Source organism: Aegilops tauschii, chromosome 7, assembly GCF_002575655.3.
Source record: "Aegilops tauschii subsp. strangulata cultivar AL8/78 chromosome 7, Aet v6.0, whole genome shotgun sequence".
In the NCBI taxonomy this organism is placed as follows: domain Eukaryota; kingdom Viridiplantae; phylum Streptophyta; class Magnoliopsida; order Poales; family Poaceae; genus Aegilops; species Aegilops tauschii.
In genome coordinates, this window is record NC_053041.3 from 240,271,968 (window position 1) to 240,290,949 (window position 18,982).

The window sequence follows — 18,982 nt, forward strand, 5'->3', positions numbered from 1 at the left end:
GATGAGCGGGACGAGAGACGCGAGATTTTTTACCATGGTTCGGCCCCTCACGATGGAGGTAAAAGCCTACATCCTGCTTCATTGATATTGATCATGGTGCTCACAATTACAAGGGTGCTCTTTGGCTATCTCTCTTGAGAGCTATTGACTTGTCTGTCTCCACTTGTAAAACTTGTCCCCCTTGGGGTGCCCTGCCCCTCCTTATATAAGTTGGAGGGGCGGGTTACATGTGGAGTCCCAGTAGGACTAGGACTAATCTATTACAAGTGAAATCTTAGTCTTGCTTCCTTTGTAAGGGAAAACTCCTTATGCCTTTCCTATTAAGCCGGCCTACCATAACATGAGCCGGCCTCCCCACGAGCCGCCTTCTGGGCCGTTGGGTCTTGTCGATCGTCTGAAACAGCTGCCGGGTCACCAATGAGTCACCAGGCCCGGCCGGGTCATGAGTGAGTCGCCAGTCTTTGGGCGGTTTACCGATGAAACGCCAAGTTCTAGCCGGGTCATATCTCCGGCCGGGTCATACTGCGGGGTATATCCCCGACACTAACCACTAGAGACGATACATCAGGATGCTAAGTTGAACATATTTTATATTTTATATTGATAATGACGCAAGTAGCCACGCATGTACAGGACACATGCAGTCACGCATGTACACACGCCAACGCACTAACTCATGCACATACGCGCACAACATAGAGCACACAACACACGTACACAACACATGCATGCACACACACTCGGCCGCAGAATGCACGTGAATAACACATGCATGCGCACACACTCGGCTGCATGGAGGCGTGCGCCATCTGCGGCGACGTCCGGTTCGTCGTGCTATGGCGAAACTCGCACACAACGGCGCCTACGCATCTCTTGCAGCACCTCTTTGTCGTCGTTGCTCAATGAATAGCCGGAGACGAAGGCGACCACAGCCTCAGCCTTAGAGCTAGCACCGATGGAAAAGCACGCAACCGAGCACGCACGGAGTGCCCACGACGTGGTGCGTCCACAGTCGCCTCTACTCCTTCTGCACACATTGTCTATGAAGGTTGTCGGCGTTCTGGGAATGGGGGTCCCCAGACTTGCCTGCCTGCAGCCCACGACGCGGCTAAGCCAGCAGGCCGTATGGCCCATCTTCATCAACAAGGCATCCAAGACCCTCGCGAGGGGCCAAGCCTCGCGAGGCGGACGACGCAAGACCTCCCCAGGAGTGGCCTAGTCAGGCAGGCTCACGAGGAGCAGAGATATCAAGGCGGGGCGAACCTCACGAGGCTCTCGTGACGTGAGCCATGACTATCGACACCAGGCGGGCGCCAAGCGGGCGCGAGCGCGCGGCGTCCTTGTTTCCTCTTTGGTGCTAAGGGGATCAGCGCAGACGAGGAGTACCGAGGCATCAGGCAAAGGTTGCTATATCGGTGCAACGAGACCAAGACCAGGAGGACGGCGAGACAGAGGTCATCGTGGAGCCCAAGATGGCGTCACCACCAGAGCCTTTTGCAGGCGAAGACCACTTTTGTCAGGATAGCTTGTACTAGCTGCCCCCCTTCAAATTTGCCCGCCGTTGTTGGCTCCCTTCCCGCTCAATATTTGGGAAGAGGACCAGGGCCTATATAAGTAGAGCTAGCCACCACCGTAGGGGCATGGAGCAGTCATCCAGCTCTCACCCGCTAAGTCACCAAGCACAAGAACACCTCAACCTCAGGAGGCTGTTCTTCCCTCTGTACTGTTCATCATCAGCCCAAGAGGCAATCCATCCACCACCACACTGGAGTAGGGTATTACACCACAACGGTGGCCCGAACCAGAATAAATCTCGTGTCTCTTTGTGTTGCGAGTTCGTCGAGGTCGTCCGCGAGATCTTAGCGAGCTAGGGCGTAGATCGGTAGGAGGGAAAGACTTCGCGCGCACCCCATTGTTCGAACCTTAAGGGTTTGCCGGAACCCCACATCCGACATTTGGCGCGCCAGGTAGGGGTGCGTCGTAGCTTCCCTTCCATCAGTTCGTCGCTCCGTCGTCACCATGGCGGACGCTCGCCATGCTAGAGCTGAGCATCGGGCTGCCCTCACCGCCTGCGTTGCTTAGACGGCTCCCGTCGGCGGGCCACCTCGTCGCTCCGTCTCCCGCCGCCAACGCTGCCACCAGCCCAGCAGGGAACGAGCAGCAGGCGTCCTCGCTGCATCCTTCGGTGCGGCAAGACGGCCGCACCGCCACTCCATCACTGACCCCGGCCTGTTCCTCGTCTCACGCACGCCGCGCTCCCATGGAGGCGCGGGCTGCGCTCCTCGCCGCAAACGAACTCCTGCGCTACCGCCCCGTCGACGACCTCTACGAGGAGTGGCTCGACCGCGTCGCCGAGCTTGTACGCGCCGCAGGGGGCTCCCCGGCACCGTCCCTCTCTCTACCTCACCCTCAGCCAGCCACGGGCGATGAGGCTCATGGCGCGCCTCCACCACCTCTGCCCCAAGACGGTGCCTTGGCACCAAGGCGCACGGCCGCGCGGCGCGATCCGCCACGCCCAGTGCCCGCGTGCGAAGAGAGAAAGCTGCCAAGAAATCCTTCGGTCGCAAGAAGCTGCACCCGCGCTTCCCGCGCCGCCTCGTCAAGACCGCGCACCGCCAGCGGCGGCACCGCGCGGACCTCGTCAAGACCAAGCTCCACCTCCGAAGCAGGCCCCGGCAACCACAGCCGGCTGCCGCACCTTCTCCCTCGAGCTGCGTAGCGTCGCCTGGCCAGGCAAGTTCAAGCCGGATCTGCCTCCTAGCTACGACGGCACCGCCGACCCCGCGGAGTTCCTGCAGCTCTATGAGCTGAGCATCAAAGCAGCCAACAGCGATGAAAAAGTCATGGCGATTTGGTTTCCCATGGCTCTCAAGGATGGATCCTGCTCCTGGCTCCTGAACCCGCAGCACGGCTCGATCTCCTCCTGGGATGAGATGCGCGACCGCTTCGTCGCCAACTTCCAGGGCACTCGCGACCGCCCGCCGGCCGCGGGCGACCTGCGCCGCATCAAGCAACAACCAGGAGAGACCGTCCAGAAGTACATCCAGCGCTTCAACAACACCCGCCTCAAGATCCCCAAGGTCACGGACAGGCCATCATCTCCGCGTTCTCAGACGGTGTCCGTGACGTCAAGATGAAGGAAGAGCTTGCTATCCACGAGGAGCTCTGCACATCTCAGGAGCTGTTCAACTTGGCGACCAAGTGCGCAAGAGCTGAGGAGGGGCGCCTCTCCCTTCTTGAGTTGCCAGCTACAGGAGCAGAGGAGAAGAAGGCCAAGGCCAAGGACGTGAAGCGCAAGGAGGCAGCGGTGCTAGCAGCGGAGCCCGACACCAAGCGGGGCAGAGATCAGCCCGAGTCATCCAAGAACAGCCGACCGTTCTGCGCCTTCCACAACCTGAGCACCCACAACACCAGCGACTGTCAAGAGCTCAGAACCATACGAGAAGGACGCTTCGGTCGACGCCCTGAGCGCAGCGACCGGGGCTACGGCCGTGGAGGAGGACGTGGAGGCGGACGCTGGGACGACCGTGGCCCGCGCCAGGAATGGTGCGACAGGCCTCGTGAGGACCGCTGGCAGGACCATCCTCGCGAGGGTGCCTGGAGGGACCAGCCTCGTGGGGATCGCCCCCAAGGCAACGCCGGTCTCCCCCCGCTGCCGCCGCCAAGAAGGAACGACGACCACCATCAGGACGAGGGGGCTTCCAGGAGCCGCGCGCAATCGCCTGCATCTTGGGCGGCGCCCAGGCCCCAGCCTCTCAGCGCATCTTCAAGCAGTTCGCTCGCGAGGTGAACGCGGTGCTCCCCAAGCTCGAGGCCACGCGCCCGCTCAAGTGGTCCCAGTGCGCCATCAGTTTCAACTTGGCAGATCAGCTCAAGTGCGCGGCCACCACCAGCGCCCTCCCGATGTTGTGCTCCCCAGTCATCAGCAATGTGCAGGTTACCAAGACCCTCATCGACGGCGACGCAGGGCTCAACGTCCTGTCCGTCGACACGTTCGACAACCTCCAAGTGCCATACGAGCAGCTCCAGCCTACCAAACCTTTCTCAGGAGTGACCGACGGTTCCACCACACTGATAGGGCAAGTTCGCCTGCCTGTCACCTTCGGAGAACGCAAGAACTACCGCACCGAGCTCATCGACTTCGACGTCGCGCACATCCGCCTGCCGTACAACGCCATCCTCGGGTATCCGGCCCTGGCCAAGTTCATGGCAGTCACCCACCACGGCTACAACGTCCTCAAGATGCCAGGAAGCGGAGGAATCATCACAGTCCCATGTGAAGAGACAGATGCGGTGTGCTGCCTTGAGCGCGCCTTCCAAGCTGCAGCAATCGACGACCCCGACAGTAGAAGTGAGGGCCTTCAGGAGACCATCCCCAAGAAGAAGAAGCTGCGCCGCGCAGGACCTCAGGAGGATGGCGACGCGGCAGGAGCCTCGTCAGGATCGGCGTTCGTCCCAGGGGCGCCTCCCTCCATCGCATAGGAAGGCGCGCTCGGCGCCCTCCTCGGACAGGGCTCGGGGGCTCTCTTCTGGAGGGCCCCAGACCTTGCCAACCTCACGAGGGAGGCGTTTGGGCACCACTTGGAGGCGTGCTTCGCGGCACGTGTCCCTCAGGAGAGCACAGGGCAAGGAGTGCCCACCACTCAGGAGTTCATCACCAAGACCACTCAGGAATTGCAAGACGCACGAGCCATGCGCGGCGACAGCCGCTCACGAGGCGCAGCTCCCCATCCCGGCGAGGATGCTGGGCTGCGCGTCTGCATCGACGTCCCCGGGCTCAACAGGGCCGCATCTCAGGAGCGCTTCTGGCCATCGCGTGTGGGCCGCTGCAAGGACCCGCCACACAGCTATGTTCGCATGCCCTTCGGCTTGTCGAGCGTGGCTTCAGCCTACCACCGCAACATGCGGCGTGTCCTGGCGGCTCAGGAGGCCAGGTACCACGCCGTCCTGGAGGAAATGGAGACAGTCTTCAGGGAACCTCCCGAGCCTCCAGAGCCTCCCGAGGCTCAGGGCTCCGGTGGCTCATGAAGAGTCACTCCTTCGACGCACGCCTTCAGCTGCACCAACTCTACTTCATCTACAGAACCAAGTGACATCTTCCAAGCTCGTTTAGCTGGGAGCGCCCCTCGGGCTGCATCATTCCCAGGCCACATGGGTCCGTCCCTGTGGCATGTATCCCTTTGTTTATGTCTTTAGCTTACCTTGCTGGGGGCGCCCCTCGGGCTGCATCATCCCCAAGCCGCTCGGGCCAGACCCAGTGGCATGTATCTTCCTGCATTTACCAACGCTGATATGCTTTCCATGCATAACCTGCCCACGGTTATCACCTGCTCGATCATCGCCTCCCACGGGGCCTTCTCACAGGCACGGCGCTGGTGCATGGGTCCGTCCCTGCCACGTCGACAAATCTGAGCGGCCGAGCTCTAGCTCGCGGCACGCCCCGCGCACGTCACCTCACTAGGCCCTCAGTGCCTTCACTTCATCCAGAGCAACCAGCGGCAGGCTGACAGCTGTAACGGCAAACCGTGTTTCTTCTTGTGCATGTTCACAGGAACCCCATGGGGACGATAGTAGGCGGCACCGCGAGTCTCCTGTTCTCTCGTGTAATTCGCTTGTGCGTTAAAAGGGGGGCTCCTGAGCATCACTACTCAGGAGCCCTTACTGGCTCTCCAGTCCTCACCCCCTGGCCTTGACCACGGCATCGCGACCTGGCATACCAGCGGCGGTTGAGCTCGCTCGAGGGCCGGGACCTGAGGACATAGAGCACAAAGGAGAGCATGAGAGGAGGGAAACTCATATGGGTCGGCCTGGCTATGCCGCACAAGTTGGCGCACAGGCCTAGCGCACCATCAGGAATCGCCGTGAAGTCAACAAGATAAGTCCCGCTCTCGGATTAGCTAAATGTTGGGGCCTAATGGTCATCCTCGCCTTGCTGCAACCCCGTTGCGACTACGCCAACTCCCTTTCTCGCCTTACTATGGCTGCTTGAGCACTAAGGGGGACCTCCTGAGCATCGCGCCTCAGGGGCTCTTACTGGACCTCAGGCCGCACACCTCCTGGCCTTGGCCACGGCACGCGACCTGGCATACCAGCGACGGCTGTAGCCTGCCTGGGGACCGGGACCTGTCAGCGTAGAGCAACAAGCTATCGCGAGGAAAGAATGGGGGGACCGAGCCTTAACGGGACATGTGTTCACCAAAATTTCGTAACAGGGGAGATAAGCTCAAAAGACATTACAGACCCTTACATGCCCCCACGGGGTAATTCATGATTCTTCGCAGGGAACAAAAGCTAAAACTAAGGGGAATCCTATCTACACACTCCCATGGCAGACGCCATCATCAACAGTGGGCCACGGGAGGCCGGCGCTAACCCCATCCAGATCAGCGGCGGTGACGGCTGGACGCCGCAGCTCCGCTCCGAGCGCGGCGAGAGCTCGGGGGCACATAGCTGTCATCGCTCGTCTCTGGAGCCTCATAGAGCTCAGGAGAGCTGCTGGACTCCCAAGGGCTGCTGCTGGAGTAGCCGCGAGCGGGGTGCGCGTCAGCTTGGCGCTCCTCTCCGGGGCAGCATTCCAGGCGGCGGCCCTCCGCATTGAAGACCTTGAAGAAGAGCATGGAGGCGCCATCGAACTCAAAGTGGATCGCGAGGGCACCCCTCGCACGGCAGACCCGCGCGATCTCGCCCCAGCCGCGAGTCCTAAAGATTTTGCCGGTGGGGACTGCTTCGATCTCTGCTCCGGTCGCCAGGGCGCTGCAGTCGGCGTGCTGCAACCACAGCTCGAGAGGCCCCCTCAGCGGCATCACGTCGGAGAAGAACCGCGGGAAGCAGATCCAGGAGCTTGGAGGCATCAGCGCCCACATCACCAACTCACGCGAGGAGTCCGTGGCGTGGATTCCGGGGGCGACGGCGACCCCGGACGCGGCGTGGGCGGCGCTGCTCGTCGCTCTGTCCTCCCGAGCCCTCGGCTCGGGCGTACAAGGGTAGCGGGTACCACGGAGGAGGCCGCTCGCACCAAGGCCTCACCACCACCTGCATCGCCGCTTCATCACGGCGGTGGACCGACCTCTTCTTCGGCGGAAGTGGCCCCGGGTCATCCCGAGGGGCCTTCCTCTTTTCTTCAGCAGAGAACCTTCTGATGGGCGCCATTGACGTTAGCAGTGGAGCGAGGAAGAAGAAGCAAGCAAGCGAGGAAGAGATGGGCAACAGGGGCTCCGCCCCCTCCCCATTTATACCAAGGGAAGGCCAACCGGCGCCTCCCACGATCGCAGGTAATGATGGTTTTCCTTGCATGTCGCAGGGACTTGTCAAGTCGTGCAGTTGCCGAGGCAGCGGGGAAGCAGAGACGCCCACGTCCAATCAATCGCCACACGTCAACCGAGGCCACAGGCTTTTGGGGCCCATGGTGCTCCACACTTGACCCTTGGCTTCGCAGCCAAGCCAAGCCCGAGCGCACCTTGGGCCCGGGGGCTACTGTCGGCATTCTAGGAAAGGGGGTCCCCAGACTTGCCTGGCTGCGGCCCACGACGCGACTAAGCCAGCAGGCCGTATGGCCCATCTTCATCAACAAGGCATCCAAGACCCTCGCGAGGGGCCAAGCCTCGCGAGGCGGACGACGCAAGACCTCCCCAGTAGTGGCCTAGTCAGGCAGGCTCACGAGGAGCGGAGATATCAAGGCGGGGCGAACCTCACGAGGCTCTCATGATGTGAGCCATGACGATCGACACCAGGCGAGCGCCAAGCGGGCGCCAGCGTGCAGCGCCCTTGTTTCCTCTTTGGTGCAAAGGGGATCAGCGCAGGCGAGGAGTACCGAGGCATCAGGCAAAGGTTGCTTTATCGGTGCAACGAGACCAAGACCAGGAGGACGGCGAGACGGAGGTCATCGTGGAGCCCAAGACGGTGTCACCACCAGAGCCTTTTGCAGGCGAAGACCACTTTTGTCAGGATAGCTTGTACTAGCTATCCCCTTCTAATTTGCCCGCCATTGTTGGCTCCCTTCCTGCTCAATATTTGGGAAGAGGACCAGGGCCTATATAAGTAGAGCTAGCCACCACCGTAGGGGCATGGAGCAGTTATCCATCTCTCACCTGCTAAGTCACCAAGCACAAGAACACCTCAACCTCAGGAGGCTGTTCTTCCCTCTGTACTGTTCATTATCAGCCCAAGAGGCAATCCATCCACCACCACACTGGAGTAGGGTATTACACCACAACGGTGGCCCGAACCAGAATAAATCCCGTGTCTCTTTGTGTTGCGAGTTCGTCGAGTTCGTCCGCGAGATCTTAGCGAGCTAGGGCGTAGATTGGTAGGAGGGAAAGACTTCGCACGCACCCCAGTGTTCGAACCTTAAGGGTTTGCCGGAACCCCACATTCGACAAAGGTGGTCGCATGCCTAATGATGATGTGGGTGAGATCTTCTAGGACTCAGATGATGATGATACGGACTAGACAGCCGATGGCAGGAGGCACAAGATGCAGAGTAGGAGCTAGGGTCGTGGACCCATGGTGGCAAGGCGATGTGGTTCTCCGGGGGCTGATCCGGCATGGTGATTGTTAGAAGGTAGAGAGAGATTTGATGGAATAGTCGATTGTATTGCTTGAGCCTCGTGGGCATATATATAGGAGTATATGCTCATCTTGAAGTACACGGCAAGTTAGAATATTTCCTAATCTATCCTATATATCTAATCTAACAATGATACTCAACAGTGATCAAGAGTGGTTCACGCGCGCGCAGGACTCCATGCAGGAGCGCATTAACGCCAAGCATGTCATGCAGGAGCACGTCGGCCGCAGCAGACAGCGAGCACAAGAAAAACATGAGCATGTCAAGGGCGATGAAGGGGTTGGCCGGTGCTCCAATGTCCGTATGTCCTTGTGTGTGCACATGCATTCCGCAGGTGCTCTAAGGCCGAAGCCATCGCCACCTTGCCTTCGTCTCCATTTGGTCGTCGAGCAACGGCGACAAAGAGGTGCTGCAAGAGATGGCACAGCAGGGTGCTATTTTGGACAAGCTTGGCTGTAGCATGATGAACCGGACAGTGAAGGCCATGATGGTGGGTGCCTGCCTTCTTGTGCGATCAGCTGCTGCTGCTGCGGCACGCGGAGAGGTCTCCTCCCTTGCTGGCTACTGCTGCTGTGTGTGGTGGCTGTGGTGCTGCTGCACGATGGGTCAAGCAGAGTAGAGCACGCGACCGGCTATGTGTGGGTGCGGCCGTCCGGCATGCATACGCAGCCTCCTTCCACCTAGCTGCAGATGGCGAACGAGAAGGCAGGCACGGGTATCCATGTGTTGTGTGCGGACATGGTGTGTGCTGTGTGTGCATGCATGGGTATTATTTAAAAAAGAAAAGATCTGTACATTAGCATTCAAGTGTATTGATTCAAATAGTTAGCCTACTACGTGATGAGCAAGCCGGAGATTCCGGATTCTGCATGCATAGTCCTTGATTTTTTACATGTTTATTTATTTCATCAGTTGACAGGTGGGACCCATGAGACAGGCAGGACGTAGTAATGACAATGCAATAGTAGGTTCCACGTATACAAATTTTACCAGTCAACTGAACAAAATACAGAGCTCTACGGCGAGCCAGTGACCATATAATTACTGTAACTCGTATTCAATTGTATTGAGCGTATTCTGAAGTCCAATGACCATATCGTGCTTCGACCTCAACTTCAGTGACCATCAGTGTATTTATCTCTAGGAAAATTATGAGGGGGGTGTTTCCAACAGTGTTCCTCGGCTCGCACCTAGCATCACGGTGGTCGAACTTGGAGTCATTCATCTGGTACACGTGGCATCTCAGATCTGGACACAAGGTGCGTACACCGTCAAGGTCCACGGTCAAGGGGGTTAGGGCGGACGCGACCTCTCACTGCATCCGCCATTTGAAGCGGTGCGCCAGCCTAGGAGGCCGCCCACTGCACTCCCAGCTGTACCCGCCTCCTCGCCGCATTCAAAAACCCTACATTTAAACCTGCGTGGAATGCGAGAAACCAACTTCGGCCACACACGTCCGTTCAGCAGCAGGACGCCGGCCAAGCTCCTCCTTCCACCATTTTGTCCACTCTTTCGGCGGCATTCAATGAGCAGGAAGAGCAGTTCTCCAGCATAAAAGCCGTCTGGGTGGCCCACCGAGCCCGGCAGTTACGAGCGAGGCAGCTCACTTCTCCACCTACCTCGCCTAGCCCGTCGGAGGCAGTTGCCGCACTAAGCCAGCGCGTAGTTCCGCAGCCGGCCTCTCCAATACAGCTCGAGGAAGAGTGCCTACTTGCTCCACGCCGGCTTGTCGAGGAGCACGGCGGCACGGGCATCGTCGCTGCCCTCGACGCCGCCGCGTCATACAGCGCCTCCAGTCTCTGCTACTGCGCCATCCGCCATCGATGCGCGCGTAGCCGCGACATGCATGCAGAGAAAGAAGCCGCCGCGGATGTCGACGAGGTGATGCGGCTACGTGGATGTCGTCGAGGTGATGGCCAGCACGTCCCCGCTCGCCGCCATCATCAAGGTGAAGTAGAACACAGGAGGCCGCCGCCGATTGTATCCCATGAAGGCCACCACCGAGGCGACGCTGGTGAATACAGCCGTTGTCTTGCACGATTCTTCTTCTGCCGGATGCTGGAGGAGGACAAAGAGATCGGGCGGCAACCATTTAGATTAGGTATATTAATTCTACGAGGCTGGTTGTAATGGGAGTATCATAAGTAGTATCATGCATGCCAACTAGTAGGCAAATTTGATGAGGTGGCATAGAATTAAATGAAGAAAGAGAGGGTTGAGTATCATATTATGATACCGTATGGAATTAAGTTACTCCCACTGTGTTTAGTCTTAGGCCTTGTTTGGTTCAACCTCCTCCCAAGGGGTTTGGAGAGGAATGGAGGGGAATTTGGCTTGTACATGATTTAATCCCCCACAATCCCTGTTAATCTATGTATATTGTGGGCATGTTATTTGACCCCTCATTTTGTCGCGCTACGACCAGTGTGAGTGTCTGCATGCAGTACACCATCCTCTAATTTGGTGGATGGCAAGACGGCCTGAAAAGGAGCTATAACTTTTTTCAAGTTGAAAAATGTTACCGATGAGGAGCCATAATTAAGCTGGAGCCATCTCTTATTTTCTTTCGAATGGGCAATAAGCTGGAGAGCTGGAGAGTGTCTCTAATGGGTTGCCTAGTGTTAAGGCCCTCCAGTACGAAACACGGGCAGCCGACTGGGCCGATACAAAAGCCTATCCATCTTAAAGCCCATTTGTTTTTGTTTTTTGCGAGGAGAAGCCCATGTTTCTTAAAGAGGGGGCGATCCCAGAAAAACCCTCCTTCCTCCTCGCTTCCACTTATACTGCAGCTCGCTGGACTCTCCAGCTTCCGTCACCCCCCAATTCCCCCCGCTCCCCATCTTCCTCACTCGTACAGAAAACCCCTGCTCACCTTCTTCCTCGCTTGTATAGAAAACCCCAGCTCCTCTTTTTCCTCACTACTACAGGAAAACCCTAGCTCCCCTTCTTCTTCACTCGCACTACAACTAGGCTCGTCATTCGTTACTCTGCTCAAATCCGTGAGCTCGACGCAACGCCCTCGAGGAAAATGGAGTCGGCTGGCCCCAGCGCCAAGAAGATGAGGCTCCCGCCAACGGCGACGCCGGTTGTAGATCCCGCACCCGGCAGCGCAGGGAGAAGCGGTGAGCCCCCCCCCCCACACCGGATCTGAGGAACCCGTAGAATCTCCGGTGGACCGCATCAGCGATCTCCCGGACGACATCCTTGGGGAGACCATCTCGCTTCTCCCCACCAAGGATTGCTGTCGTACACAAGTCCTCTCAACTCGGTGGTGCCCGATATGGCGCATCGCGCCCCTCAATCTTGATTGTCGTCAGATTTTCTGTCCTTCCTGAATTTGATCTCCTTAGAGCCATCGTTTCGTCTCACCAGCAGGGCCTTGTTCAACGCCTCTGCATCCTGACACGCCACCTGTTGTCCATACCCTGCACGGTGGACGCTTGGCTGACATCCCCTGAATTCGGAAAACTCCAGCAGTTTGAGTTCTACCATTACCATGAAAGTTGCAAACCACGAACACACCAAGAATTCGTGCCCACACCACCGTTGTCCATCTCGCAGTTTTCGTCCTCTCTCCACACCGCCACCTTCGTCCGGTGCCATCTACCAGACAATCTGGTACAAATGCTTCGACTCCCACTACTAAAAGAACTTTCGCTTGTGGTGGTTTATCTGTCGGAGGCCTCACTGCACAGCATCATCCACTCTAGTTGCCCTGCCCTGGAGCGCTTGTTGATTGTTTTGGGAATAGAAATCCCTATCAGTTGTCTCCAAATGAAGTCGCCTCACCTTAAAAGCATTGGAATTTGTTTTGAAGGACAGCAGCTCATCATCGAAGATGCCCCTTCACTTCAAAGGTTGCTCCTTGATGATTGTTATAAACCTTCGCAAATAACTGTCGTCTCTGCGCCCAAACTGGAGACCTTGGGTGTAATTCGTGATCCGTTTAATGATCACAGGAAGTTGGTGTTTGGCTCCTCACTTTTTCAGGTACCGTATATTATCATCTACACATTTGTAATCAGAAGCTGCATTTTTCATTTGTGCGCATAAGTTTTATATCATCTTGGAGTACACTTTGGATACTAATATTATGTTATATGCTCAATGAAGAGTTCGTCCATGGATAGCCTATCAATGCTGCTGGATTCTGTCAAGATCTTATATATTAGATTGTTTAGTTTTGATCCGAACATAATTATTGGCTTGCTGCGATGCTTTCGATCTCTAGAGAATTTATATATAAAGGTGATGATTTCATGCACATTGAAAGCCCGTATATATTGTACTAGAATTAACCGTTCAGCTGTCGCTCTTTTGACATACTCTTTTTCGGACTTTAACTGTTTTTAATCTTCATGCCTACTTAGGCACTGCTACCACATGGAGAAAAACGTATAACCAATCGGTGGCGTAATAAGCACTAGGATTTTCTCAGTTCTCATGACATTCGTTTGAGGACAATAACGATGGAAGGATATGCATCCAACCAGGCAAACAGAAGCTTTGTCACATTCTTCCTATTGAATGCGAGGTTACTATTGTCCATGAGGCTTAAGTATTACAACAAGAGATTTCTCATGGACGGACACGTTGAACAGTAAAAAAAGTAGTTTCGGGTGGACAAATGGGCTTCTAAACATGCTCGGCTTCTATTTACAACAAATTGTAGTCATCCTACAATATATTTTTTTGCACAGGATGTTGATTTTATGGATCAGACCGATCCATTTGTTTGTGACTGCGAAAAGAGTGGTTGGGTTAGATGTTATTGCCATGTTCAATCTGGGTTTTGTCTAAATTTGATGAACAATTAACCCTTGGGCTTTTTGTACCGTTTGTAAGCTTGAGTTGCATGTTGTTGCCCTCGTACTCCCCTCCGCCTGCCACTACACTGCCGCATCTTCCACGACTCCTGTTTGTTCCCGTTCGAGGCCTTGCCGTCGTTCTCCGCCTTGGTTTGCTCGCTGTGCCTGCCACCGTCTGGCATTGTCAACATGGTCAACAACCGAGAGGAATCAGTTGATGACTGTACATGGAGATGCTGACAGTAGGGACCCACCAGGGTCATTGCATTACGCAAGCAGGTGCCTCGTTATTACAAGCCAAAAAAATACATCCTCCTAATTGTTTGACAACTAGGTCCCACGCCATTGTCAATGTAGTCAATAAACGAGAATATTACACAACGAGCGGATAACACTAGGGACGCAACAGCTCGCCGAGTTTTTTTTTAGTTTTAGAGACGGAGCTCAACTGCACGCTGTGCAGGGGCTGTGGCACGTCTAGCCCCACGCTTACGCTTTTATTTAAGCACATGACGAGCCCAGTTGATATCTTTTTTCTTTCTGAAAATGGCTAGCCCAGTTCTTTTTTTAGAATACCCAACCGAGGCCTACTTGCTTTTCTCAGCCCTGGTGGGCTGCAAATCTTTCAAGATGAGGAGGGATGTAAGTAGTAAGAAATGGGCTTCCCCAGAAAACGGGCTATAAGTTGTAAGAAATGGGTTGTAAATTTTTAAACCAAAGCCAACCGGCAATTACATTAAAATATGGTTTTTGTGGATTTCTCTACTCTTATAAAAAGCAGAGTTGGTGATGATGGTGTGCCTGCCATCCTGCAATATAGGCCGTCCGATCTATATCTAACGGATATGAAGGAAACTATGACAATTTACTAGCACTCCTCTCCACATTTGCAGATATGGCCTTCGCTCGTTCATCCTTTTCTCCCACAAGATAAATTACTCATACAAATCCATCTTCATGTTCCGTGCAACGCACGGGCATCTTGCTATAAATATTTTAAATTTCATTCATTTTTTTGTGGAGATTTTTTTAAATTTTATTTTGATATAATTTTTTAAAAATTATTTTTAACGTGACTCGAAATTTCGTGATTAAAAGAGTTCGAACCCCACCGAAATCTGCAAAATTTCATTGAATTTTTTAGCAGTGCCCAGAATATATGGTTTTTAATGCTAATAAAAAGAATATGGGCTTCAAAATATCCTTAAGAATTAGCAAATGGGCTGTAAATTATTGAAAATAATGGCTAATGGGCTGTATGCTGTTTTCCACAGATTTGGAGGCTGACTTCTGGGCCAACTAGGTTGATGATGACGCTCTACTAAATAAAAGGTTGATGATGACGCTGTCCTAAAAAAATTGACGCATACGCAAGGCTTTGTCAACTTAGTCAACACAGAGCAGTGATTGTTGGATGTCCATCCGATGGCCGCTGTGCTTCTTCAATCTCTGATCTTCCTGCTCCAGCCGCCCAAACCAGCGCCCTCCTCCCGTGGCCGGCTGTGCTGCCGCCAGGCCATCCCTCTACCCACCCACACATCCTGTTATTTTCCGGTGACGTCAGCCTCACCCCGCAGCCTACCAGTCAGCGCTCGTACTCCCCTCAGCGTGGGCATCCACTGCCGCGTCTTCCCCGGCTCCATGTCGTTCCCTTCCTAGGCCTCGCCATCGTCCACCGCCCTGGTGCTCTTGGTGCGGTGTGGTCAACGTGGTCAACGAACGACATCCATCAGAAGTGGATTGTACGTGGAGAGGCTCACGGCTGGGTCCACGGCCGCACACAAGAAAATGCCTCCTTATTACGCGCAAAATAATGATTCCTCCACCTGACAGCAAGGACCCACCGGACGGGCCACCGTATTTCGTGAAAAAAATGTTTCCCCCTGACTGCTGGGACCCACCAGCTACATCTTCGCATGCAAGGAAGTGCCTCCTTATCCTACCTGGCAGTCGGGACCCACCTAGTCGAAGCGTACGTAGTGTTGTCATTCTGGTCGCGAACGTGTACATACATACTGGTCGATCGGTCTGTATGCAGGCTGCAGTGATGAACCGTGGCCGAGTAAGGAAGGGCACGTGTCGTAGTAGAGGCACGCACGTGTCGTAGTAGAGGCGTGCATGTAGCATGTACATGTATGTACAGCCAGGATGCAACAAAGTAAATACGGCCACATACGTACATACTGGCGGGGTCTCGAACGCCTACTCGCGCATACGTACGGCCAGAGCTCGTGTACATGGAGAGGCAGCGACGGCGTCCTGTTCACCGATAGCCAACCAGCTGGGCCAGAACAGAATGCGTCGTGTTCATCGGGAGCCAACTGGCTTGGACGGAACAACCGATCGAAACGAGGCCTGGCGTACCATAGAATGGAGGAAACGGCCTTGTGTTCGACCGACTACGGTCGAAACGGGATCCTGTTCATCGGAGGGGTGTGGCGTACCGCAAAACAGAGGAAACATACTTCTCTTGGACCTCCTATGATCGAAACGGGGTCCTGTTGATCGGGAGGGGTGTGGCATACCACAAAACGAAGGAAACGGACTTGTGTTGGAGTGCTACGGTCGAAACGGGGGTCATGTTCATCGGGAGGGGTGGCGTACCACAAAAGGGGACTCCACGGGCTACTGTTCATCTCCACCGTCGACCTCCTCCAGCCTCCACGGGCTACTGTTCATCCACCATCGACCTCCTCCAGCCTCCACCTGCGACTATACTTCCACGGGCTCCTGTTCATCCAGCCTCCACCGGCTACTGTTCAACCATCCCTCTCCACGTGGTCCTATTCAACCACCCCTACACGGGCTACTGATAACCCACAAGTATAGGGGATCGTTTGTAGCCTTCTTTGATAAATAAGAGTGTTGAACCCAACGAGGAGCTAAAGGTAGAACAAATATTCCCTCAAGTTCTATCAACCACCGATACAACTCTATGCACACTTGACGTTCGCTTTACCTAGAACAAGTATGAAACTAGAAGTACTTTGTAGGTGTGATAGGATAGGTTTGCAAGATAATAAAGAGCACGTAAATAAAATCTAGGGGCTGTTTAGATAAAGGCACAACTAAGTTAGTTTTAGTAGAGAGATTTTGTCAACAAGAAAGTTATTTGTCCCTAGGCAATCGATAACAAGTACCAGTAATCATTCTTGTAATTTTATATGAGGGAGAGGAATGAGCTAACATACTTTCTCTACTTGGATCATATGCACTTATGATTGGACCCCTAGCAAGCATCCGCAACTACTAAAGATCATTAAGGTCATGAAACCAAACCATAGCATTAAGTATCAAGTCCTCTTTACTCCCATACGCCATAACCCACTTATCCGCGTTTGGGCTGCTGTCATCCCCCGCAACACTGACAATAAGTAAACCATGAACATATTGCAACACCCTACAGCAGGGGCCCCTCATGTTTGCATGACATAGAGGGCACAGTAGGACAGCACCATAAATAAAATATACAATCATACCAACCAAGATCACGATTAACCCACAGGACAAAACGGATCTACTCAAACATCATAGGATAGCCAAATATCATTGGGGAATAATATATGGAGTTGAGCACCATGTTTAAGTAGAGATTCAGCGGGGGGGAAGAGGTGTTACACCGCTGCATAGAGGTAGAGAAAGTTGGTGTTGACGGTAGCAAGATTGTTGATGTAGATCGTCGTCACGATCCTAGTCCCGGCGGCACTCCGGCGCCACCGGGAGAGAGGGGGAGAGAGCCCCCCTCCTTCTTCTTCTTCCTTGGCCTCCCCCTAGATGGGAAGAAAGTTCCCCCTCTGGTCCATAGCCTCCATGGCCGCAGAGGGGCGGGAGCCCCTCTGAGATTGGATCTCCCTCTCTGTTCTCTTCTGCTTCGTGTTCCCTAGATCTGACCGAAAACCGTTTCTTATATTCCGGGAGATCCTTAACTCTGATTGCGCTGAGATTTGAACATGATTTTTCCGGATATGAGCTTCCTTGCGCCTGAAGTAGAGCCACAACCAACGTTCGAGGAGGGCACAACCCACCACGGCACGCCAGGGGCCTCTGGCGCGCCCTAGTGTCTTGTGGGCCTCCGTTTGCGGTGATTCCAACTCCCAAAAATCACATATATTCCAAAATAATTCTCCGTGAAATTTTATTGCATTTGGACTTCATGTGATATGGATACTCTGCGATACAAAAAACATGCAGAAAACATGAACTAGCACTGGGCACTAGATCAATAGTTTAGTCCAATAAATCATAAAAAAGTTGCCAAAAGTGTATAAAAGTTGTATAATATTGGCATGAAACAATCAAAAATTATAGATACAACGGAGACGTATCAGCATCCCCAAGCTTAATTCCTGCTCGTCCTCGAGTAGGTAAATGATAAAAAAGTTAATTTTGATGTGGAATGCTACCTAGCATAAACTTGATCATATGTCTAGTCATGGCATAAATATTAAGATAAGTGATTCAAAGCAATAGTCTATAATTTGACATAAAGACATTAATACTCAGGCATCCCAACAAACAATCATGTCTTTCAAAATATCAATGCTAAAGAAAGTTATCCCTACAAAATCATATAGTCTTGTCATGCTTTGTCTTCTTAACACAAAGTATTTATCATGCACAACCCCGATGACAAGCCGAGCAATTGGTTCATACTTTTTAATGCGCTTCAACTTTTTCAACCCTCACGCAATACATGAGCGCAAGCCATGGATATAGCACTATAGGTGGAATAGAGTATGATGATAGGGGTAAATATAGAGAAGACAAAAAAGTAAGAAGTCTCACATCGACGCGGCTAACCAACGGGCTATGGAGATGCCCATCAATCGATATCAACGTGAGGAGTAGGGATTGCCATGCAACGAATGCACTAAGAGCTATAAGTGTATGAAAGCTCAATATGAAAACTAAGTGGGTGTGCATCTAATCCTATAATGAAAAATTCCCACTAGTATATGAAAGTGACAACATAGGAGACTCTCCATATGAAAAACATGGTGCTACTGAAGCACAAGTGTGGTAAAGGATACTAACAATGCCCCTTCTCTCTTTGTTTATTATTATTTTCTATTATTTTATTTTTTTTCTTTTTCTTTTTCTTCTTTTTTTCCTTATATATATATTTTTTCTCTCGTTGTCCGGAGTCTCATCCCGACTTGTGGGGGAATCATAGTCTAACTGGGGCACTGCTCTAAAAATGAATAATGATAATCATCACACTTCTATTTACTTATAACTCAAAAGAAATAAAAATTACAACTCGATACCTATGACAAAGTATGACTCTATATGAATGCCTCTGGCAATGTACCAGGATGTGCAATGATCTAGCATAACATGTATAAAAAAATGATGAACGGTGGCTGAGCCACAACTATTATGTCAGCTATATGATCATGCAAAGCAATATGAAAATGAATGCTAAAGTCATCAAACGGAAGCGGTGGAACTTGCATGGCAATATATCTCGGAATGGCCATGGAAAAGCCATAATAGGTAGGTATGGTCGCTGTTTTGAGGAAGTTATAATAAGGCTTATGTGTGATAGAGCGTATCATATCACGGGGTTTGGATGCACCGGCGAAGTTTGCACCATCTCTCGATGTGA